Source organism: Pseudopipra pipra, chromosome 3 (assembly GCF_036250125.1).
Source record: "Pseudopipra pipra isolate bDixPip1 chromosome 3, bDixPip1.hap1, whole genome shotgun sequence".
NCBI lineage: Eukaryota > Metazoa > Chordata > Aves > Passeriformes > Pipridae > Pseudopipra > Pseudopipra pipra.
Window position 1 is genome coordinate 96051496 of NC_087551.1, and position 26031 is coordinate 96077526.

The 26031-nt window shown below is 38.9% G+C and overlaps 1 protein-coding gene across 13 annotated transcripts in view; it reads right to left on the reverse strand.

Annotated features, from left to right (window-relative positions):
• Positions 1-26031, reverse strand: part of DLGAP2 (DLG associated protein 2) — a 454541-nt gene that overhangs the window by 338829 nt on the left and 89681 nt on the right. Inside the window, exon 1 of one of the 13 annotated variants that reach the window (XM_064650406.1) lies at positions 4677-4851. The exons of 10 other annotated variants lie outside the window; for them this stretch is intronic. The gene's annotated coding sequence lies outside the window, so the exon portion shown is untranslated. Of the gene's footprint in view, positions 1-4676; positions 4852-26031 lie in introns of those variants that run through there. 2 more of the 13 variants (XM_064650417.1, XM_064650415.1) reach the window with 2 other exon arrangements.

Below are 26031 nucleotides of genomic sequence, written 5' to 3' on the forward strand. Positions count from 1 at the left end.
CCTACTCAAAATAGCGTTCCAAGCTGCTGTCCCCTGGGCAGGGCTGTCCGGCAGGAGGGAGAAAGCCCCATCCACTTCACCTTCTGCAAAGGCTGAGCAGTTAAAATAAAGCATCTTTCCCTGAAACCCACTTCTTGAATGGTCTCCCATGCCAAGCCTGCCAGATTGATTTTGTGGCATCCATAAAATGACACAGATTTAAGGCTTACTGTCATTCTGGTGACACAAATGGGTCCCACAGGCAAAGGGTTCCTGAAGTCCTTTACCACTAGTGTCTCAATGAGAAATACACAGCCAAAGTATTTCCCTCTAATATCTTGATAAACACATCTACATTCAGTACAAAACAGAGCACTGGTGGTTAATATGAAGTTAAAGAAATGTTTTAAAAAATAATTTTCAAATAGGGTGTTTATAATCCTTTTTTTTGCAAAGGCCTTGTCTACTGAAAAAAAGAACAGACTATTCTTTTCTGTCCGTCAATTAAGAAATATCTCCAGCCACATACTGATATGGAGCCCAAGAGCACAAATCACACACTTTAAAAATCATATGCAAGTCTAACTTCATCGTCTCCATTGCTGGGATGTGGCCTCTGTGCCAAGCTATTCTCACAGAAGAGCTCCTCTTCTGCACTGATCAGGATTAAAAGAAAAAAGCTTTGAGTAGATGTCTCTGAATGCCCTTTTCTCCTAGTCACAGGTCAAAACATGTATTGCAATATAATTTTAAAAGCTTAACTCCATTGTAGCTTACTGTACTCCTATAAGGGCTTATTGAAATACACAACGAGTTATATCAATATTATTCTTCCTGTTCACTGTTTTTCAGGCTCATGGGGTATGTATCACCAAACATGCACTTTTTATAAATCAATATATTTAGATTCAGACAAGCTGTGTATCTGAGCAACAGCACAGCAAGGAAAGACTGCTGTCTACACATTACATTTTCTCAGATTACTCATATATTATACAATAGTGTCCTAAATTTTACCAATTACTTTCTTCTGGTGTTTGTTAGCGAGGAAGAAAATTTGGACTCAAACAAGTTTACCTTTTCCATAATGATGTCTTCTGAAAGTTAGGTATAAGTAATTAATGGCAACCAATTTAAGATTTAAACTGCTGAGCTGATTAGTGTAAGCAAGACATACCGGTGGGGATGGGGGCTAGCGAAAAAATTAATGCCCCTTTTCCTATAAAAATTATTGCACAACTGGCTGCCCATTTGTTAACCTGTTCTTTTTCTGTGTTTTATTCATTTAAAATGTGGCTTTGCAATAAGAGTATAGATCTAAATTAATAGAAGCAGAAGCAATAGATGTTGCAGTTCTAGGTTTCGTCTGGGTTTTTTTTTTAAGGGCGTATATTTCATGAAGAATTGTTTATTTTAAGAGATTCATTGCTTAAAACAAAACCAGTAAACTACACAGTCATTTCTTTCCTGACTTCTTCCTACTGTAGGAATTCAGATCCAGTTTGCTGTTATTCACAACAAAATTAGTGGTAGTGATGAATCATATTTTTGTGGTAGCAGAGAATATAAGTGTGTCTATTTATGTAGCACATTGGAAGTTTTTTAAGGTCTCTTCTAAGAGAAGTGCAAGAGGATGGATGGAGAGAAAGCTCAATGGTGTCAAAGAAAGATCCCAGTGGACTCTCACATGTGTTTGCCAATACACACACATACAATGGCACTGAATCTGTATAAACATCCATGGGAAGAGTTGAGTATCAATCAAATGAAAACACCGGAGCTGACCTCCAAGCAGTTCTAGTGATTAGCAATCACTTATGCTCAAAGACATTGACACCTTGCAAGATCAGCTTCATCCCTTGGCTTCAGACCCAGAACAGACCAGTCCTCAAGCAAGTCCTGCCTCTTTGCGGTGTTTGGCTTTGCAGTGTTCAGCACTAATTTAAATCAATGTCTCAAAAACCAGTGTCCTATGTGGCCACAAAAACTACACAATTAGGGTACCTCTGAAGCATACTTCACAGTCACAGTCCCAGGCTTTACCTGAGTGGTCCAAACTGAAGAAAATACAGGCAAGAGATGGACCTCAGACTTTCATTATTTCAATAAATCTTTGGAGATAGTCTTTTTATGAAAACATGAATTAATCTAAATGGATAAAAGAGAAGAACAGCTTAGGTCATGATACAGTGTTCAGAAAGGTGAATAAAATATGGAGGGCAAGGTAGCATGCTGAGAAAATGAAAAAGATGGTCTGCTGTGGTATATGTTAAAGAAGTGGTATAGGGTAGAGATAGTTTACAAAACTTTAACATAGCCCTCTCTGTGTCTTGGGAACACATATGACACACAAAATCCCATCATTTCTGTGATATTCAGAATGGTTTATCCCTTCGTTGATCTACCTGAAAGTGGTAAAATACATGAACAGTGACTTCCGGAGACTGAACTATACAAGTATCCATGAGTGTGATGCCAAAACTTCAAATGTTGAAATCGGAAAAAGACTGGGACTATTTCGGTCATTGTAGATCAATGTTCCTGGTCTAAATTAGTCAGCTGCCTGTTATGCAAGATCATCCTCCCTGCTAGTCATTCTCACAGGGTATTTACAGAACACTACATGGGAATGGTGAGAATCTGAGTGAAGGTACTACCAGGAGGAGGCTACTTAAAAAAGAATATACTGCATACATTTTCAGGCAGACATTTAAGTAGACAGTTTTATACAGTATTTGCTTTTTCCCATTGCATTTTATATGCACACATGCATACATACATACACATATGCACACACCGTGTTTTCATGTCATTGCAGGTAACGTGGGAAGGAAGGCATACATAAATATGTTTAAAAAAATCTTTCTAGAGCATGAAATACTTCTGTTGCTTCTGGATAGCACAGGCTTATTTGGAAATAGCTTTCAAAATGCAGCCTTTGGAGAAAAGTATTTCAGAAATCAAAGTGATTCTCTCAAAGCTTTTGCCATGATTGCATTTACTGGAGTAGGAGGAAGAGGGAAGAGAGAAAGCAGGGGAATTTTATTTTATCTCATCCCAGTGGATTCAATCTTTCCTTTTCTGGATGTTTGATTCAGTGTCCTGAACAAGTTGTAAAATATCTCTTAAAAAGATCACAAGTAAATGCACACAATATATTTCAGCACAATGATCTGTTGCTCTTCTCCTTCCTTTCTATCTTCCACTGTCATTTCCTTATCCAAGCTGGTTTGGGGCTGACATATAGTTTCATCTGTATGAGATAATTCCTGCTTCCTTAACTAGTGCTAAAAGACTTGTTTTTGGAGAAAAAAAACAGAACAAGTGAAGTGAACATAAGGTGGACTAGCTAAAAAAATCTCACTGAATAGCGTTTTGCTGTTTGCATCATATGACAGCATTGCTCTGCGTGCAGTTACCTGAACCACTGTTCTATCAACACTCTCATAAAGAAGCCAGGGAAAAGAAGTCAAGTAATGTTCCAAATTTTAATTATTATTTTTACTGTATGTTTTCATTTCTATTTCTTAAGAGGTATAATACATGAATTAAAAGAGGTTTGATTCATTTTATTAACACAGAGTGCAACCTGATCTGCACTGATTCAGAGTCCATCTTATTTGCTAAAGCACAGGATAGAGAACTGGAATTGTTGAACTGAGCTGGGAGTTAGGCTACTTTTGTTTGATAGCACTTGACCAAAAATGCAGGAGCTTCAGCAAAGTCCGCCAAACTCCAAATGGGCTGTCTGATGATTTGGCACAACTTGAGATAATGCTGAAAGCAAGTAAAGCCAAATTAGTACTTGCATTCAGTTAAAATGAAATGGACTATAGTATAAATAGATCAAAACTGGGCCCAGATCCTGCAATTCACTATGCAGGCAGACTGTCAAGTGCAGAATCAGCACTTTGGTGAGCAGAAATCTAATGAGGAAAAGCTCTGAAATGCTGGAAAGAATTGTTAGAAGAAAAACTATTTAAATCCTCCACATAACTAGAAATATTTGCTAAATACCACAGACATTGATAAATGATTTAAGAGTAATTACTTTGAGCCTGTAAATGATTCTTTGAATGTAGTAAAAAGAATTTCATGCAATAATGTGTCAAACCGGTTTGGAAAAAGCTCTAAAAAACCCCTGATGACTATGTTTATCCGCAGCAAAGCAAGTGTACAATCAGTATTAACCAGTCCAAGAAGCGGTGCACTGCCTGGGTACAACACAAGTGACACAGATTTTAGAAGACTAAAGGTAAGAGAGGAGTGAAAGGTTAAACATACAAATCTCACAAAGAAAGGAGTCTTTAAATGCGGGGCTTTTTTGAGAATTGCAACCTACAGTGCAGTTCCTCTGCTTCATATTTACTCTGAATTCACAATAAATAAATAAATAAATAGATAGATAAATAAATGAAAGCAGTTTGGTATTCTTAAAGAACCAGTTTTATAGAGAATTCTATTTACATTAGCATGATAGATTACATCATGTTATATAAATAAAATCTTACACTGTGACACAAGCATCTGCTAGGAAAGTCAGAAATTCGATAGAAAGAAATGCTGTGAAAAACCTGCAAACCTGAATGCTGAGGAGAAAAATGAAACAAAGGAAACAAAACGTTTCTAGACAATTTACAGATAAAAATATGAACAAATAATAAAGAAACAACATCAACAACAACAGAAAGCCTTACCATGATGTTTGCACAACTGTGTGTCTGTAGCCCATGCTATAAATGTGGATACCTTCTATTCCCATCATCTCAGCCCCTCTAGTGGTCAGTACCTGAAGATCTTGCCTTCAGGAGGGACAAGATCTACCCATATGTACCATTTGCTGCTCCTCCTGTATCTTGTCGGATATTTTTTCTTAATTGTATAATTTTTTCTGGAGATATAACTTGTCACCTTTTATTAGCATTTTTGTCAGTGCTGCTGCTACGTGCATACATTTAATTGCTAAGCAACAAAGAGAAAGCTCTGCACAGCACATTCGATTACTGCATTCCCTGTGCCATGCATTGTTACTAATGCACTTACATAATATGAAATAAAAAAAAGAAGGTAAAAATATTTATTTCTGTTTCCATAGCATCTAGAAGCCATAATCTGAAAGCAGCCTCCATCATGCTAGCCACCAGGCAGAGAGCTAACACCTGAAGATGAGGGCAAGTGGACCGATTCAAAGTGGGCAAAAGTTAAAAACAGAGCTGTTTCAGCGTTGCATAGGTGAATAGGCTAAGTCTGAAGCTCGGGGTTGACTACCCATCTACAGTTAGACAGTCATGATTCTCACACATTAGAGAACTATCCCTGTGGCTAAAATACTTGAGGCATTTGTAAGTGTGGTGGCCTCAAGGTAGAAAGCAATAACATCTTCAAAAGTTTATCAGTTTGAAAGAAATATGTCTGCACTGTATTAAGAAATAATCCCTCTTCCCTTTTCTCTTTAAGGTGTACGAAAAACAGGGCAGGCCTTATTTTTTCACCAAAAGTTACACTTCACTGTCTACTCTTTGTATCCAAATATACATTTGCCCCTGTAATTGAAGGGTGCTGTCTCCAAAATCTGAGTCTGGCACAACCAAGGATTACTGAGTTTATCACACAAGGGACTGCAACTTTATCTTTTGTTTGTTGAAGAACAGATCTGTTTACCAGAGAGATCTCTTTACTCCTGAAATCTAAAAGGATAGTGATCCATACTTGCTGTTGGTATGATTACTAGACATTATGCAGTCAGAGCTGCATTTATAAGTAGTGTTTTATTTTCAATGTTCAGGGGGAAGAGCAGCTTGAAAAACTAAGCCATTATTGTGTAGGTGTACAAATTTGCACAACCACATACAACTATTTTTATTTCTGCAGTTAGATGGGAATTCAGGTATGGGGCCTGACCCCCTCTGTATCCCTTTGGCATTTCCCAAGTAGCCCAAGTGGAGCAAAGAACCAGATGGGGAGACCTGGTAGAATCTTCTATAGCTTTATTTCAGGATGTTATATATCAAGAATTATAGAAGGCATACTTTAAATAAGTTTCTGATCTATTAGCCCCAAGGATTAAGAGGAGTGCTAGGAAAACAGGAAGTTGCTTTGAACCATGAACAGTCAGGGACACAGTCCTGCCGAGCAGCATTAGTATTTCCTCTGGGTTCCAATATTTTTACAACTAAACTGAAATTTGTTAACAGCTAATATGACCTGTTCTCTTGGAGAGACTGAAGCAAGGGCTGTAGTTGTGTTCAGGGCACAACGTCCTTTGTACTCCCATGGGAAGGCCAAGTAGAATTCTTCTCCTGACAACCACAGCAGGAGCCCACAAAGGACATTATCAAATTCCTGAACTAATGAATTACATCAATACTTAATCACACAAAGTGCTTCTGCATTAAGCTACTCAAAACATTAATTACTTAACCCCTGAAATATCTTAGTGAATATATTCCTTTCATTGCTATTTCATGAGATGGATGCTTGGAGAGGCCATACATTTCCAAGAACAACAGAGTCAAGTCCTATATCCAGATTCAGAACAGCCAGGGAATCAGCTTCCAATTGGGAGACCCTGTTCCTGCCTCCTGGGTGACTTTGGATCAATTGAGTACAGAACTGAAATGGAGATTTGTGAGATAAATACAGAAGAAAATGAAAGACTTTCTAGCTACTAGGAAGAGCTCAATGACTTTCATATGACCCAGAGTCCTACAGCTCCTCTAACTAAGGATTCCATAGAAGGTAGCACAGAAAACAAGTCTCACATCACTGGCTTTTATGAGAGAAACTTTAAAACTCCACCAAATAAGGTAAATTAATGGCATATTACATTATACTTGTGTGCTGGTAACAGTAAACATTTTATCTTTTTCCTACCTTTTAAATTCCTAACATTCAAAAACTATTAAATGAATAGGTGTGCTTCTACATTTCCTAACCTATAGCTTACCTCTGAATCTTCACATTGAACATTAATAGTTTCTTTTGCTTAGCTCAGGACAGCAGAATTACCTTGTTTGAGGGGATTGCCCTAAGCATTGCTCTGAACACCAAATACACCTGGGCCTAGCACAGCCTTCTTGAATTCATTGACATAAACTCATAAAACTTTCAGTGTTCAACTCTTAGTGATGACTCCAGCGTGACTGTGAAGCATTAGGTACACAACACAGTCTCTGAACTTGAGCTGCAGTGACAACGTGCAATATGGGCAACAGGGAGGGAAAATAAAGGTTACATATGACCATTTTAATCACACACTCTACATACACTGTATTATTCCCACATTTTTATAGTTGCCCTTTCATGCCTTCAGAGAAGTATTGTAATTATAATCTGTTTGGCATCAAGTTCAAAATGAAAGTATACAGGTTACATATATATGTACACAGGTCCTTAATCACACGCTTGTGCTTAATAACTTCTTTAACTTTTGGTCAGCCCTGAATTGGTCAGATAGTTGGCCCAGACAATCATTGTAGGTCCCTTCCAATAATCCCTGAAATAACCTCTTCTGCTACTCCATTCCATGCCATAGTGTTGGTCACAGCAGCCACAGACCCCAGGTCAAGAAGGGTGGTACCCGGACATCTCCAGCAGCTGTAGACTAATGGGTCAGAATTTTTTCACTATAGACCCCCATTAAAGAGCACACCTACCTACAGTAATAATGAAAGGGATACTAAGCCTGCACTCTGCAGACTCTTAGCACTCTCTTATCTAAAAGAGCACTCACAGCAGCAGTAGCCTTTGTTCATACTTCCCAAATCATGAAGGTTAATGGGACCATCCTTCTAAACGAGGTGGCAAGACAAGCCTTACTGGCACAGAAAACAATTTTTTTTCCTGAAAATAATAAAATTGGGTAGATGTCTCTCTATTACAAAGGTATTTTTCAGGGACTGGATCCATCTTGCATAGACCACTGGAAACAGGATAATCTTCAGCCAGTACCAAACTAAATATATATATCTATATACACCACTCAAAGCAACTTCAAAGATGTGTCACAGAAACCTGAGTCCAAGCCAAAATAGAACTGTGGATTAAAAAGACATTTTCAAAAGGTGTGTGTGTAAAAGGCTAAAAGATATTTCTCAGTTCAGGAAACAAAGCTTGCACTTCGGTTGTTTTTTTCCTTTGCAGACAGATCATTCAAAAGAAGCCAAAACTAAATATTCAGTGAGAACATAAGGAGCACCCAATGGGGTTCTTCCTCAATTGCAGTACTTTAGGCATACTTAGCATCAAGAGCTTCCATGTTTTTCCTGAGCTATTATTTTCACTTCTTCTATATCCACCGTTTTTCTGAGGTATGTCTTTAACCCAATCTGTTAACATGTGTAATTAGTATGCTCACCACTGTAGGGAGAGAATTTTATCCAGCAACTGAATAAGAAGCTGAACAGTAGCTGTGAATTTTATTGTTGTAATATTAATAATTTAAGCCTTCTATAAAACGGTTTGTTAGGGATGGGCATGAGGGAAGAGGACATTGTAGGGCTTTTTGTAATTTAATACCTCAGAGTGATGAACAGTAGAACATATCTTCAAGAACTTGTCTCCAAATCAATACTTCCTTCCTTGTAAGGCAGAGGTAGGCAATGTTTTATTCACAGTATTTCTGAAATGGCTAAATGCAGCTCAAAAGACAAAATTTTTAGAATACATACTTTACTTAAGCTTTAAACCTGCTAGAATTTGGTATGATTTACACATCAGAGAAAAAGAAATCTTCAGCTCCTGAAGAAGTGAGGTGTAGTCAATCCCTACTGTATTCTAAACTTTGCTCCCATAATAGTAACTGAACAATCCTCCTCAATTCCAAATATTTCCCTCAGTTCAAAGCAGAAGTGGGGGAACATCCCACACAATCAGAATCAATAACATGGGGGTGAGGGGACAACAGTAAAAATCTAGGAATTATTCAAATCTTAGAGTAAATCTGTCTCCATAGAGGTAACAGATATTTGATTAAATTTATCATTCTATGGAAAGCACTTTGTGATGTATGTCAGTGAAAGAGGTTTTTGTCTGCTGGCTTCATTTGCTCATGGCAACAAGAACAAAACACCAAAACAGAAAAATACTAATTTTCAGTAGTCTTTATTAAGATAGCTGTATTTGCATGTCCAGGACCAAACTGAAAGACACTCATCCACGTTTCCCAGAGGAAAAAAAGTGAAGATGTAAATGTTAAGACTGTTTTGGATGTAGAACTCTACTTTTCATAGCTGTTGCCATCTACCAGCACTTATGTCTGTGCCAAACCTTTGGTAAATTTGCTTATGTCTTTGTTTAGTCCAAATTAGTTCTGCAGGGGAAAAAAGACAGGAGACCTGTTGGAGAAAAAAATAGTAATTTGAAACTTTCAGATATTGAAGATCAGACTGATTTTCTTCAGAAAGAATACTTGTGAGGCTGAAGAAAGCCATCACTCATTTTGTAAAATAATGAAGGCATGGAATGAGGTGTACTTTGATTTCCTGATTACAATAAAAGTGGGAATAGTTTTTTACTGTCTATTCTAACGTGAAGAAGAAACCAGTGATGTTCTGCTGGCATGCAAAGGAAGTGTATATGAAGTAGTGCTGTATTATGTACAACAGAAAATTAATTACAGCAGAATTATGCAATATGCTGCCCCTCACCAGCACTGGTAAACATCAAGTGTTTTCACAAATGGAACAATAGCATCCGTTATGTTGTCTCAGAATACATATGCTTCATAATTAACATTATTAGAAGAGGAAAAGTCTGTTCTGTAAAAGCAAAGCAGTACAGAGACGTTCATAATCTCTACCATGCAGTCCATTAACCTCAGAAATTTCAAGTAGCTTCACAGTCATCCATGGCATTTTGGATTTCTCACAGCTTCAAATCTGTGGGCAGCTTCACAAGCTTTTTGCAAAGTTTCTCATGACTAGGACATCTGCAAAATTTCCTCCAGACCTTTCTTCAATTCATCTCGTGTTAGGTATTCAGTAATTGACATATCTTAATAAGGATAAAGGTACATACTTAAAAACACGCTCTACTGCACACAATATCTTTTTTTAAAAAACTTATTGGCAATTTTAGGTGCTGTAAGATATTAAAAGCATACTGTTTCTTAATCTCAGGGTTTTTTTTTTTTCTCACTTCAGTGTGAGTTTTTAATGAGCAGTGTTCTCAGATGAGTCTCATTGTAAGGAGCCAAAATAATCAGATATCAATCTGCCTTTTATGTACTAACCCACCATTCAACATAGGTGTCTTCACTATTTAGGTGAAAAAAATTTATATATTTTAGAGTCAGCTGAAAAAGTGCAACACTGCCTGACATGTTGCTTAGAAACAACTGACAAATTTTCTTCCTGGAAGTGTACTCAGGAAATATAAAAGGATAGAACCGGAATGCTAAATTTTGGCATAGTGGTTTTTATTAATTTCTTTAGTCCACAGAGGGAAGAAATTGGTACACCTTTGTTAATTCTGATCTCATGAAACTGGTCTTCTTTTCATACAAGGAATTGATTCAGACTTCGTCATCAAAATTGAACCTCAACTGCAATAACAATAACATCTTTAAGTTAGCCCTCACAATGTACTTGTAGTCCTGTCTCCTTGACATAAATACTTTTGTATTTCTGATACAGATAAGTGAGATGGGCCTACCTGAAAAAAACATATAAGGATAATGTTAAAGGAATTCAGAGTTCAGCATGCACAGAAGAGGATATCACCTCTTCCTTTCTGGCTGGCAGCACTAAATAATGTTGCACTACAGAATGTAACATCATATAAAAAAGATATTTAGATCCTCAGAGCATCCTAATGTCTGAAAAAGAGATACAAAATACACTGGATCTTATACCCCAGGGCATCCACACAATTACCTTAGTACTAGAGGAGAAGAAGCAATATATGTACCTTCTTAGAAGTGAAATCCTACCTATCCAATTTGCAATTCACCTTGGGTGATGCAGAACCTAGATATAGAACCTCTAAATGGCACACAGGTAGTCAGCTTTAGCTGCTCTGGATTATCCATAAGAAGACTCATATCTGAGCTGGTTTAGGGTTTTGAGTCTAAGGCTTCAAATTCCAGAATTCTTAAGGACTACATATGTTTGTAGTCTCATGAACAGGGAGGAAAAAACCCAACCAACCAAACTGATTTTTCATCTGAATGCAAGGCAAAGACAGTTACTTTAGATTTTGGTTATACTACACAATTAAATTTCCTAAATTAAAAACTAAATTTTCAATGTCTCATTGGTATCAGGGTTGTTCTGAATTACCAACCCCTGGTGTCCACAGACAGGTCAAAATCATACGGAATGGCTTAGTGTGCTTCAACACTGTTATGCCATGCTACGCAAGCACAAAACTTGTTTTGGCCTTGCAGTTTTCCTACTCTATATACTGGCCCTGGTTTAAGCACGCTTTTTGAGGGAGCAGTATCTTAAGTCTTCAGGGATTTCCAGAAAAAGGCTCTCTAGAAGCTGATCAAGCCGCCGTGTCCCCAGCAGCACAGCAGAGCCCACCGAGCCCCACAGAAGGCCGGGAGACAGCTGTAGCACCCCCTCCGCTTCCTGCTGCTCCCACAGGCGCCTCAGCTCCGCTCCCACAGCCCACGGGGACGCTCTGAGTCACAACTCGCAATGTAAAACCTCCGTCTGCAAGAGGGTTCCTCCTCTGTAAGCAACAGGAGATGATACTCTGACTAGGGAAAAAATAAGCCAGAATGTGGCATTCATCTGAGGAATGATGCTGTACCAGTGTCCTGCATCCTCAGTCAGCTCCATGACTGATTTAAACTTGGGTGGTAGAAATTCATATCGGTGTTCCGTGCAAGATATAACACTTCAATTTAAAGACAAAGAATATATATAAAAGGTTTCTTTTGTATTTTTTTTACATATAACAGTGCTATGAGTCACTTTTTTTTCCCCATAGAGAACTGTTAACTAACCATACGCTAAGTGTATGTTTAATAAAACAAAATATCCAAATTTGTAAGACACACTTTCTAAAGGTCATGTTCTGTAATGTCACACTGATCACCACCTGATTAAATTGCCTACTGCTCCAAATGTAATGAGAGACTGAAAAGTCTCAATGATAATTGGGACAGACGATTCTTTGAAGAGAGAAAGTGAGTGGGTAGTTAGTCGAAGCACAGAAGAATGCTTATTAGTGTGGAGGCGGAAGAAGTCCTTTCTGAGAAAAACAATTGAAGACTATTCTATTTGGAAAACATTGACTTTTTATTTGTGCTACTTCACTGGAGTCCATAACAGGTGGGAAAAAAAAAAAGAACAAAAAAAAATCCAACAACCAATAATCCAGCAGTCTCTTTCCCGCCTACAATTGCATACTGTGTAGTAAATTTAATGATTTCACATTTTTCAGTATAAAAATCATCATTATTTTCAGGAACTCTCTAAGTGATTTGTGTCTTGTCCTGTTTATCTTAAAAGTAAAAAATTTTTTTTTACTCCAAACAAAGCCATTGTCAGGAAAAGTGCACAGAAAGATATAAAGACAAAGACAGTTACAACCATCTGATTGAAAATTACAGAACCACTACATTAGGGAATAAGGAACAATTTAATCTTAGTTAATATAAAGTCCGTTAAAGACACTGAGTATTTTTTATGTTCTTCCAATAGGATTAACAAAATATTTTACTGGGGATTGGAAATGGCACTAAAGTAAACTGCTGTTAAATATGTGGCTCAGATGTTCATTAGGAACATAATGATAAAGGGACAGTTCTCCTAAAAAGGACTCTATTTTTAAAATCATAATCAGATCTTTTTCTGCCTAAAAGATAGAGTCCATTTCAAATAAGTATTATTTAAAGGAAATCACATGTACTGCATTATATAAAAGATCAAGCAAGGTAATTGCAATAGACATTCTGGGTTCATAATCAACAGAATTACTGATATTTTTATGTCTTTAAGCCTGCAATTCCATCTTGATATCCATATTTTACTCTGACTGCAAAATGCATATCAAAATTCCAGACTGTCCTTTTTGAAGTTAAAATGTACCATGAAAGCAATATTTAAGATTATCAAAGAAAAAAAAAAAAGAAAAGGAAGCACTTAAGACCTAGTCCAGCTATCAGGAGCTATGACAAGTCTGGGATTCTCAGGTCAGAGACAGGAGGACTGTACAAATACCCCCCAGCAGAAAGCTCTCTTTCAGAAGCTGTATTTATTGTTCCTTGTCCATTCTGAGCCAGGAGCATGTCAAAATACAGATGAATTGTGGTTGAAGACTGGGGTTAAAATCTGTCCTCAAACATATAACTGAAGTTTGTTGTTCAGTTGAAAGGCTGACTTGTTTTCTAGTTCCTAATTTTCTTTCAGAGCAGATATTTTATTTAGAGTCATATCTGGCTAGGTGAAAAGGACAGACATCAACTGCTTATTCTTCAGACTGGTACAAAATGTCTAACAAGGTACTGGGAGAGTGGCATATTGTGCAAAACAAACTGCAAACTCAAGCTATAAGCAGCAACATGAACAATCTGGCCACTCTTCCAAGGAGCAATGGACTTCAGTGAAAAGTTATTTCCTTCTTTAAGAGAAAGCAAATGTTGGTTCAGGCAATTCCCACCAGGTCTATTATTATTTACAGACATCACTGTTGGCTCTCGCTCAAGGAGAAGAGGGGGAGGGGGAGAGCTCCAACAACTTTCCAAAGAGAAGAGGCGTAACTCTTCACAGCACAATCTTGGGTGCAATGAGAAGGGACTTCATTGCTAATTATGGCTTATTAGTGATATTGCATTATAAGTTATCACAGAAGGGGTTCGGGTCAGAAAGCATATTCTTGTTTTGAAAATCTTATGTCTTACCTTTCCCTGAAGGGACTGAAGTCCTTTCCTACATCATGAATCTAAAGTACCTTCTTCTAGTCAAATAGTTTTAGCCTACCTCCACAGACTTAGAGAAGATACCCCAGTCCCTGGCAAGAGGTCTTCTCTGCCCTCAGACTGAACAATTTCTCACAGGAAGGCTACCCTTGCACCAGCTCTTTCCCCCACAACCCCTCATGTCCTGTGGCAGGTACAAGCGACATAGCAGAACAAGATCTGCGCAGGGGAGAGGTTCACAGAGTTGACATAACCTGCAGGAGAACCTCATCCATCAATAATTCGAGTCAACTCTTCAGCTCTTCTAAATTCAGGAAGGGTCACATAGCACTTATTCCCTTGCCAGTCTCATGTGCCCATGCCTGGAGGTCAGGTAGTGGGATGGCAACAGCTCAGGGCTTATTCTAGTGCTTGGAATACGTTGTAACCTCACTCCGACAAAAAGGAAGCACACTACATTAAATATTCCTTTACTTCACCATATGATCATGCCAGATGGTGGTTTTTCGGACCTATTTGAATGTGGCTACATAATTATGACTGAACTCTCTTCTGAGATAGAAGAATCATGGAGTCATAGAATCAATTGGGTTGGAAAAAACCTCCAAGATCATCAAGTCCAGCCTTTGATCCAACATCGCCGTGGTTACTAGACCATGGCACTAAGTGCCACATCCAGTCTCATCTTAAAAACCTTCAGGGATGGAGAATCCACCACCTCCCTGGGCAGCCCATTCCAATGTCTGATTACTCTCTCTGTAAAAAATTTCTTCCTAATATCCAACCTAAACCTCCCCTGGCAGAGCTTAACACTGTGCCCTCTTGTCTTACTGCTGGTTGCCCAGGAGAAGAGACTGACGCCCACCTGGCTACTGTCAATCCAAACTCCCAGGTCCCTTTCTGCCTGGCTGTTCTCCAGCCACTCTGTGTCCACCCTGTAGCACTGCATGGGGTTGTTGTGGCCAAAGTGGAGGACTCGGCACTTGGCCTTGCTGAACCTTACCCCTTTGGAATCAGACCATCTCTACAGCTTGTCCAGATCCCTCTGAAGAGCCCTCTTGCCTTCCAGCAGATCAACACTCCCCCCCAACCTGGTGTCATCTGCAAATTTGCTAATGGTATACTCAATCCCCTCATCCAGATCATCAGTAACAGAACTGGGCCCAACACTGATCCCTGGGGGACACCACTAGTGACCGGCTGCCAACTGGATGCAGCTCCGTTCACCACCACTCTCTGGGCCCGGCCCTCCAGCCAGTTCCTAACCCAGCACAGGGTGCCCCTGTCCAAGCCGTGGGCTGCCAGCTTTTTCAGGAGTGTGCTGTGGGAGATGATGTCAAAGAGTTTGCTGAAGTCCAGATAGATCACATCTACAGCCTTCCCCTCATCCACCAGGGGGGTCACCTGATCATAAAAGGAGATCAGGTTGGTCAGACAGGACCTGCCTTTCCTAAACCTCTACTGGCTGGGTCTGATCCCTTGTCCATTCTGTAGGTGCTGTGTGATTGCACTTAGGATGATCTGCTCCATAACCTTGCCAGGCTCTGAGGTCAGGCTGATGGGCCTGTAGTTTCCCAGGTCCTCCTTACAGCCCTTTTTGTGGATGGGTGTGACATTTGCCAACTTCCAACCATCTGGGACCTCCCCAGTGAGCCAGGACTGGAGAGCAGCTTGGCAAGTACTTCTGCCAGCTCCCTCATCACCCTTGGGTGGATCCCATCTGGTCCCATAGACTTGTGAGGATCCAAGTGGCTCAGCAGGTAACTGTTTCCTCCTGGATTACAGGGGCATTATTCGGCTTCCTGTCTCTGTCTACCAGCTCCAGAGGCCAGTTGTCCTGAGAACAACCTGTCTTACTGTTGAAAACTGAGGCAAAGAAGGTGTTAAATACCTCAGCCTTTTCCTCATCTTTGGTGACTATGTTCCCCCCATGTCCAATAAAGAATGGATGTTTTCCTTGCCCCTCTTTTTGCTACTGATGTATTTGTAGAAGCGCTTTTTGTTATCCCTGACAGAAGTGGATAGATTGAGTTCAAATTGTGCCTTTGTCTCTAATTTTTTTTCTACATGACCTAACTATATTCCCAAATTATTCCTGAATAGCCAGTAAAAATACGGAATGCTTCACGAATTTCCGTGTCAGAAGTTTGTAGAAATGCTTCTTCCCTCCCCTTAAGCATGGGACAGTGAGGAGCACCCACGGCAGAGTCTGCTTTTTCTCTTTGAGTTTTCTCACTTTCCAGTCTTTGAGGAAAAATAAGAACCTACCAATCTTTCTGCTCTAACTGAATTTTCAAGCCTATGTTTACCAAATGGTTTGCAATTATGGGAGAAGAAGGGAAGGAAAAATAATAAAAAGAAAAAAGAGAAAGAAGAGAGATTGTAAAAGCTAGCTTAAATGCTTGAACCATAATATTTCTAGGACTGTTTCCATTGCCCAGACTCCAGTGGCATTATAAGACAACCTTTTAGTGATCACGTCTGCAAATGCTGCCTTGGAGGAAGACAATCCTGGACAGAATACAGAGAGGAGAGAAGAAGTAAGAGCAAGACAGTTACAATTACCAGACTAGACAGTGGTTATTCATTTCACCTCTAAGGAGAAAGCATATTTTATTAGTCACTCTGTCTAAACTCTGTTCTTTAAGCCTGGTTATTTTATACACTGAAGACTGCATTACTGAAGTACTAAATGAATATAAATAACATTTACATCCAACTCATAGTTCTTATGTCACAAAGCTTAAGAATGCCAACTAGATAAATCCAAACAAATCTAATTTCACATTTCGTGATACAGAGACTCAGGAATAATAAAGCATGACAATATAATAGTGGACAGGAAAAAAAAAAAAAGAAATCCCTGCATGAGTTTCATTTTATTCTCGAAGAGGTATATAGTGCCATTAACTGTGCAGGCCATATACTAAACATGAACATTTAGTCATGGAAAACACTGTCAGTCAATTGATAACTGTCACGAATCTGCTCATCACAGCACTTCTTTCTTCTTGGTTCACTTTAACAAAACTGAATATTAATGCACAACAAAAATAGTAATCTTTGCATGCAAAACTTATGTGTTTCTCTGAAGACACCCCCACTTCCTCCTACCAAACAGCTGTGTACAATAGCATATTCCAAAAAATTTTCTTTAATGCTAGAGCAGCAAAGAATGGCTGAGGTAAAAGGAAGTCTTTGTCAAATGCCCTGTTTGGTGAAGACACTTGAATGTATTTTTATTTTATTTACAAATTTAAAAGCTGGTATCATATTATGTAACTTCTTCCAGGCCAGAATTACTTTACAATAAAGCTATGATCTGAATGAATCTTTAAAGAATTATTGGCACTTCCCACACCACCTATTGGTGAAATATATAGAGGCAAGAGAAGAGGTCTGACTAGGAAAATATGAATTATGGATAGACGTGAAAACCTGTTATTAATCACCTATTCACATGTGCAGCTGGAGGAGAGACACATTGAAAAGTGTACTTTGAGTCCAAAATAGGAATAGTAGATCTCCAAATAGATATCTAAGCTAAGAACAACAGCTTACAGTATCTGTCTTGTGGCTAGTTGGTGCACTGAATAAAGTAGGTTGTATCTTGCTATGTGCAAGTATGTAGTCTGAAACACAAGGCTTTTGATAGTTCTGTTATTGAGAAAAGTTATATGATGGGGATATCTCTTGTTTGGATGTCATAAGTCAAAGCCCACAAGCTCATGCTAATGTCTTGATTCATTTCAGCCTGTTGGGAGTTTGTAGAAAATGGCATTAACCAATTCAGGGTAGCTTGAGTGCTGCAATAGGTGGTTCTGGGATGGAACCTGTCCTTACTTCAGGACAGGTTTTTCATCCAGTGCAAATTGCAACTGTTTAGTGATGTACTGAAGAGCCTCAGGCTGGAAATGTATGCAATGAACAGGCATGCAGAACCAGCACCAGTTTTCTTTCATACTGTAGGAAGTTACTGCATGATGACCAAGTGGTATTTTCACAAGTTTGATCAATTTTTACTAATAAAGCATTCTTGGTTATCAACATCTTCCTTTGCATGGTGCACTGGGCCTTGTCTTGGCTAATTTGCCTGTTTGTTATGCACTGTCCTGAGTGTATACATACTGCTTGCCCATCTAGCACTAACTTAGGTTTCCAGAAGGAAGCTGAAAAAGCCATTTCCTTACTGAAGGACAGTGGAGCTGTGGCTAACAGCTGAATGAAATGGCATTGCACTGGCGCTTTAGATACAGGGCAATCATCATTTGTCTGTACAGAACTAAAGAAAACAAATAGGATTTTTCAATTACAGATTAGAAAAAGTATTTGTTCCTAAGGCTTTACTTCAAGGAAAAGGTGGATGAAAGCAATGCACTGGTTGCTAAAGCTCTTGCATCACTGAGCAGTGACAGAATCCTTGGACCACCACAACGAACTCATCATACTGCAGCAAAGGGATTCATAATGATCCAAACATCTCCATTCAATGCAGGCAGCAGTCAGGATCTCCTAGCAAGCACTGCCCAAGATGACACAGAAGTTAGATCAAGTCAGAGCTCGCACCTGACACTAACGTACAGCAGAAGGAAGGGGCAGAGATAAGAAAAGGATAGAGGGAATCTGTCATGTATTTGTAAAGAAAAGAAACAACATGTTCCACGTAGACCGAACATAAATGGGACAGTGTGCTCTGTTGTTAGCCAGAAAACAGACAAAAGTTGCATGGAATGCAAGAAAGAAGAGCCTGTTGGGAGATACTTGTTCATCTGACAATTGCACAGGCAAGGTGAAAACTTGAGACAAGAATTATTCCTAAAATGAAGCCGTGAGTTTCTCTACACAGACTTGCCACATACTGGTGTTCCCCAGGGCTCAGTGTTGCGGCCAACCCTGTTTACTATCTTTATCAATGAACTGGATGAGGGGACTGAGTGCACCCTCAGTTTACAGATCACACCAGTTGTACCCAACTGGAGTGTTGATCTGCTGGAGGGTAGGAAGGCTCTGCAGAGGGTTCTGGACAAGCTGGATCGATGGGCCAAGGCCAATTTTATGAGGTTCAATGAGAAGTTTCAGGTCTTGCTCTCGGGTCACAACAACCCCATGCAGCACTACAGGCTGGGAGAAGAGTGACTGGAAATCTGCCTGGCAGAAAAAGACCTGGGGATGCTGGTTGACAGCCAGCTGAACATTAGCCAGCAGTGTGTCCAGGTGGCCAAGAAGGCCAATGGTATCCTGGCCTGCATCAGAAATAGTCTGGCCAGCAAGACTAGGGAGGTGATCATCCCCCTGAACTTGGCATTGGTGGGGCCACACCTGGCATCCAGTGTCCAGTTCTGGGCCCCTCATTAAAAGAAAGACACTGAGGTGCTGGAGTGTGTCTAGAGAAGGGCAACGGAGCTGGTGAAGGATCTGGAGCACAAGTCTTATGGGGAGAGGCTGAGGGAGCTGAGGTTGTTTATTCAGAAGAAAAGGAGGCTCAAAGAAGACGATATCACTCTCTACAGCTGCCTGAAAGGAAGGTGTAGTGAGGTGGGGGTCAGCCTCTTCTCCCAAGTAACAAGCAATAGGATGAGAGGAGATGGCCTCAAGTCGCACTAGGGAAGGTTTATATTGGATATTAGGAAAATTCTTGTTGTCAAACATTGGAACAGACTGCTCAGGGAAGTGGTGGAGTCATCATCCCTGGAGGTATTTAAAAGAGGTGTAGATGTGGTGCATAGGGTCATGGTATAGTGGTGGGCTTGGCAGTGCTGGGTTAACGGCTTGTCTTGATGATCTTAGAGGTCTTTTCCAACCTAAAGGATTCTGTGATTCTATTTTATAAGGGAAGCACTGCTTGAACTAGTAAGGATGGAAAATGGTTTCTCTTTATTTTAGGACTAAGGTTTCCAAGCATGCTCATTAAATATCATTAAAGGGCACTTTTTTGCTTTCAGGAACAAGAACCAGAATAGATGATTTAGGTAAAATATGTAGATTACTGGCCTCTGGTGAGAGTGGTGGGAGAAACTGAACTAAACATCAAATTCCCTGTCACTAAAGTTGATTTAACAGCCTGATTTTCAAGATCATAGAATCATGGAATCATAGAATCAGCTGGGTTGGAAGGGACCTCCAAAATCATCAAATCCAACCCTCAATCCACTACCTCTGCAGTTGCTAGACCATGGCACTAAGTGCCACATCCAGTCTTAAAAACCATCTTAAAAACCTCTAGGGGCAGAGAATCCACTACTTCCCTGGGCAACCCATTCCAATGTCTAATTACCTTCTCTGTAAAGAAATTCTTTCTAATGTCTAACCTAAAGATGTTGATTTCAGTCAGTTATATATAATTTTCTGATGCTGGATGTTCACTTTAACTGAGTATAGCTATGCTAATTATAACCTCACTGTACTTTTGCTCTCCATAGGGCTCCTACTTTGCAATGGGCCACATTTTAATTAAAGAGAATGTTTTCTTCTGCACCACTGTTATGCATCCAGACCTGCTTGCAAAGGTTTCCTCCAGTCCAGCTGCGTACCTATATAAAAAATGGGTGCAAAGGGGTAAAGTAGCTGCAGCTCTAATATGATTGAAATTAAAACTTCATCCTCTCTTGCTCAAAAGCTGCCCTCTTTTTTTACTTCAACTTTCAGAGCATTGTGAACACTGAAATTAATAATATTTGTTGCCTCTGCTTTTTTCCTTTTTTCTAAAATCATGCTGTAATAAAATTGAGACTTCTCTAGATGTCTCCACAAAAATCATCAGATGATGAGAGATACTTACACTAATTAACAAGACTAATGTAAGAATATGAAAATGTCTTTTTCCTTAGTCCTCAAGTTTTCACTGAAAGAAATTTGCACTTGGTATTTTCCTTACTTGGATTGGGCTTTTGGGCACAGATCTAATGGGACAGATTAAAAGTTAATTATCACCTTGTGATATTCAAAATTAAGGTGCTGTCATGAAGAATGTGTATGGGACCTTAACAGAAATAACAATAATATGTCCTTTTTTCTTCTATTCCAAGGTAACAGAAAAATAATACTACAGACAACAAGAAAAAGATTCTTATTAACATTTAATTGGAAGATTTTGTACATTTGACAGAAATTTGAGAAACTTATTTTCTGTTTGTATCTTAACTCAAAATTACCTAATTTAATTTATGTGAATGGTAATCTACATTTATGTAAATCAAAATCATGAGAAAAGAGTTCATACACTCAAAAGCTAAAATGCTGTAGGCAAATCCCTGCTGCACACAAAAGTCTCTTACTCTAACTGTATAGTTTTGTATGTCAGGTAAAAAATATTGGTCATAGGTGGTCTTGGAGGTTTCTACAGTGTCCTCTGTGTCAAAAAGTTCAGGACTGAGCTGCTCAATGAGCACACAAAAACAGTTCAACTAACCCAGATGTCACTGGCTTAGGTACATGGTTATAATTTTCACCCCTGCAGCAACAAATGGAAAAACTACTACCTTCCTGCAAATTTTCTGGTTTTATTTTGGCAATTTTGCCACTTTCCTTAAAATATAGAGGCACATGCATATAGCCCCACTATAAAATGTGTATTCCTGTTTTAATTAGGTTCATTTCACAGAAGCTGAGAACAAGCTAGCAGAATTTGGCATCTCTAGAGGACACACAAGAGCAACCACTGAGGTATGGGACACGCTTGTCTCAGCAGGACAGCAGCAGGATCTAATCCTGCCCTTTCCCAGTACTGCTAGTCCATCCTTGGCTATTCTTATGGATGCTGCCTGTGTATTAATAGTGTGTCTTTATAACATTAAAGCAAAATTCTCCTGAGAGCAACTTGTAAGACACTGTACATATTTTTTTCATCAGAATACAAGATGTGCATGATTCAGTATCCATGCCCTTTTCAAATCCCAAGTTCCCACCAGTCCCAGCAGAGGCACTATCACTGTGCCAAGATGATGCTAAGAACACACAAAAAGTGGTTGACTGAAGAAAATGGCCAAAAATCAGCACAGAAAATATAGTTTTAACAGTTACCAACTGAAAAAGACCTTTACAGTCACTGTCAGCTTCGTTTGCTTTTTTTAAACATCAAGTACAAAGACTGCTTTGTAAACATGAAGACCTCAGATGTGTGTGTGACCACTGTGAAGAAAAAAGAATTCAGGGCATATGAGCTTCTTGTTCATATATTAAGAGTTTTCTTGAGAGACTTCAATGACCATGTATGAGCAATGCCTATTATTATTATTATTTGTATTATTATTATTATTATTAAGTGTGTATATGATTACCAAGAGGTAATCATATACAGAGTGCCTTTTCTTCCAGGCACTAAGTTTTCCACACAGATATACACCTTGTCAAACAGCTTTTCTAGTGCAATGTGAGCATGAAGGCAAGAATATACATCACTTACTGCCTTGACCTGATCATCATCTGGAATTTAGGATACTCAGCATTATTCTTCTACTATGACAGCAAGAACCTCTGAATCTAGCTCATAGACAGACCTGGGCCACAGGCCATACACAACCTACCCCAATATCCCTATTCTGTGCCACATCAATTCCAGTAAATAAAATTCACCAAGGAACATTCACTTACTGGGAGGGCAACATACACAGCCTGTCCACACAACTCTCTGGACGACTCTCTTTCCTTCAAAATAGAGTGGCTGCATCCAAGAAGCTGCTGATGTGTCCTGTCCTTAGCCTCAGCTACCACGTGTCCATGTCTAGCAATTGCCTGAGACACAGATAGTTTTGGTCCCAAGCAAACAATGCAGTGGAAAACCCGCCTATGTTAACAATTTAACAATATGGAAAATATTAAAATCTGTGGATTGGAAAATAACAGTATCTCTGTATCTGTGGACAGAATTTTTTCTTTGCTAGTACAGATGTAGCCTAGGTCCTTATTTACAGCCTGGCTGAACACATACCTGTCATTTCTAGTTTAAAAAGAAAAAAAAAGGAAAAGAGAATGGGAAAGGAAACAGGAAACGAAGAAAAAGGAAGGAGAAAAGAAAAGCTCAGAGAAGCAATCTGAAAAACAAGTCAACACAAAATCTGTGTAGAAAATACACTGAGGCAGTGGAGCCTGTATGTACTCTCAGATGAAAAAGAGCTCATCTCAAACTACTGTGAGGGACACAAATATCTAGCTACTAGCCCTGTAAAAACAAAAATCCTGAAGTTTTGCAATTCTGGGTAAAACAAAATACCTCTCCTTTCAGTGTAAACAACATTGTTATTTGGATTCAAATCTGAGAAGCATGACATGAGGAGAAAAAACAGCTTTGGATCTAGTGAAAAAAAAAGTTAACTCTTTACTTTGCAATAGATCTCTATCAATACCTAACACTGCAAATCTCCGAGTGCTGGAAGCTGGAACCTCATACAATACTGCTGAGAGGCAGCTCTGCCACCCCAATATTTGACCACTTGGTTCCTGTGGCTTTACAATGTGACTTGCAGCTGCACAACTGGGAATTAATATAAATTACAAGAGTGAGTTTTAGTCTAGATTGGTTCTTTTCTACCCTTCACTTCGTGCTCACACAGATGTTTCCATGAGCTTAGCAGTGGAGGAATACAGGACCCATCAGACCAGCTCAGGAGCACTTCCTCCCATGTCAGCATTGATATAAATCACTCTTGGTGAGTACAGGCAGCCACACCCCTCTCACAGTGCCCTTGTGGAGGCAGCTGCACATATAACTCTGGCAATGTTAGCCCACGTTTGTGGTGCTGTCACCGGTACATTTGTAGAAACATTAATAAGAGTAACCAGAAGTTCCCCAAGACCTTTGGGAGGTACCAGAGTACAAAGAAAAACAATATTTTGATTTCTCTCTTGCTCAATTTCTCACTTCTGGAATCTAATATCCGTCCTGAAATAGGATATTATCACAGGCCAGAACTGGTACTATGGGAAATTAGTTTAATGAGTAATTCAAGACATGTCCTGCTTTTAGATTCCCCCCCTCCAAAAGTGGATTGCAGCCCCAAGTTGCCCTCCTCTTGCCACACTCACAGCAAACATACAGACACAGCTCAGGTTTGGTAAATTTTGGCCCTATTCTCCAAGAGGGCAGTTTCTTACTACTTGTAGTGCCTTTGCAGCACAGCTCACAGCTAATTACTGCTTCATCAGGTTTCCAAAATGTTCCCTATCCATCTTACCCATTCTTTTTGCTAGCTATCATCAGGAGCTTTACATATTTGAGTGTAATCTTCCTTTGCTTCTTATTTGTTTTTATTATTATTGTACCATTATAATCTCGTTATAGTGTTTTCTAGTTTCAATTATTGTATTTAATTTTTTTCTGAGTCACTGTAATTGCTTTTAGTTTTTAATAATGTTTAAAATTTGCACTCTCTGAAGCACACATTATCATTCCCATTATAAAATGCAGTTAAAAGGTTGCCAACAATCTTGGTTTGCACTAGTCTTCAACTGATTGTTTTGCCATGGACCCTGCCTTGCCAATGCCTCCAGACTACAAAGGTAGATTCACTTTTAAACAACAGGCTAATCAGAATATAAGAACTCATAGGAAAATTGGTCTTCATATTTTTGTGGAAGATAAATATTTCAGAAAATTCTTAAAGCATAGAAACATTACAAAGTTATTCTGCAATCCATCCCACTATAGGAGTTACTGGTTTTCCAGTCTGGGTGTGACTGGTAAAATGACAATTTTTCGACAAGACTCTGAACTTTTGTGACTGAATGACCATTAAGCTTACTCATAATCATATCAATGAAGTGTAACAAAGTAACTCACCTCTGACAGAAAATAAGACATTCTTCTTATTTCCCAATTATTTCTCTCAAATGTGAGATTAAGTGTATATCCACCAATCAAGCACACATCTCCAACGAAATTAATAAGATCTGAAAATCAATCCTGAAATGTTTTCCTGTACAGGAATCCTGTAACCTCTGAGGAATCAGAACAGCTTTACTTGGTTGTATGATTTGTCCATGTGAAATGTTTGCAGACGTGTTGATTCAGATTCTAATGATGCAGTTATTTAGTTAACAGAGATATCTTTTTATTACAACACATTACATTAATTTACCTGTTTCTGATTTACCAGGACTGATGTTTTCCTAGAAACAGAACTAAATGCAATGATATTGTAATACTTTTAACAAATTAGGGGTTCTGTTTTTAAAATAACTTTGAACCTGAATTCATAAACAACTTGGCAACAATCTGAGCCCTTATCTATAAACATTATTTAAAGATGTGCACAAGACCCCCTGTAACAATGACATAATTTTATCTGCAATGGGAAAAATACTGCACTATTCTGCTCAGGAAACACTTTTCAATGTTTTGAGAAATGTGTCTCAGCACTTAATCCCATGGAAATTCCATTCATCATACACATCATAAGCATGTAATATTTGCAAACTTTTAAAATTTAATTTTGGATTCAGCAGTTAGGACAGAGTAGATGCATTTAGTCTTGTGCAAAACTAGATTAGAAAACTTTTTGAGTATTTTGTGATACAGGATCACTGGAAGTGGGGAAAGATGGCTCTAGTGGATGGGTGTACTTCTCATCAAGGCACAGCTTGACATCCTGTTAATCCTCACAGCACTTCTGATTCATTCAGACTTGCTGCTATGAAATTGCTCTTTAGCTTGTTCATCTGCATAACAAGTGATCTCTGATCGCTTCAGAGACAGAAAGATCCATCCATGATAACATCAAGATAAAAGTTAAAAGCTTTGATGTTACAAATAGCTGGGAAGAAGATAATAATTTAAGTGTAATTTTCAGGAGAATATGCAGGCTACATTGTACAGGTAACAGGGTGTGATGAAGAAATCATTTCAGCCTGTTCCTGAAGCCCTTAATTACCAGAAAAGCAACTCACATACAGTTCATTGTTTCCCAAAGAGCTGGAAAGGATCATTAAATCATATAGTTAAATCAACATGTCTCCACAGACATCTACATCTTACACAAAACTCGAGTCAACTTGGTTGTCTAAATGATGACCTTTTAAAGAAGCACATATCCACGTGTCATGGTCATACTGGCAGCAGCATCTATATCGTGGCCACTAGAACACCAATGCCCTGAAAAAATTTTACATAGTAAGAATGAAAAAATTTTCTGTAGAAGAAATACAGAGAGGAAAAAGGGAATTCAGAATTTTTAAAATTTAGTGCTATA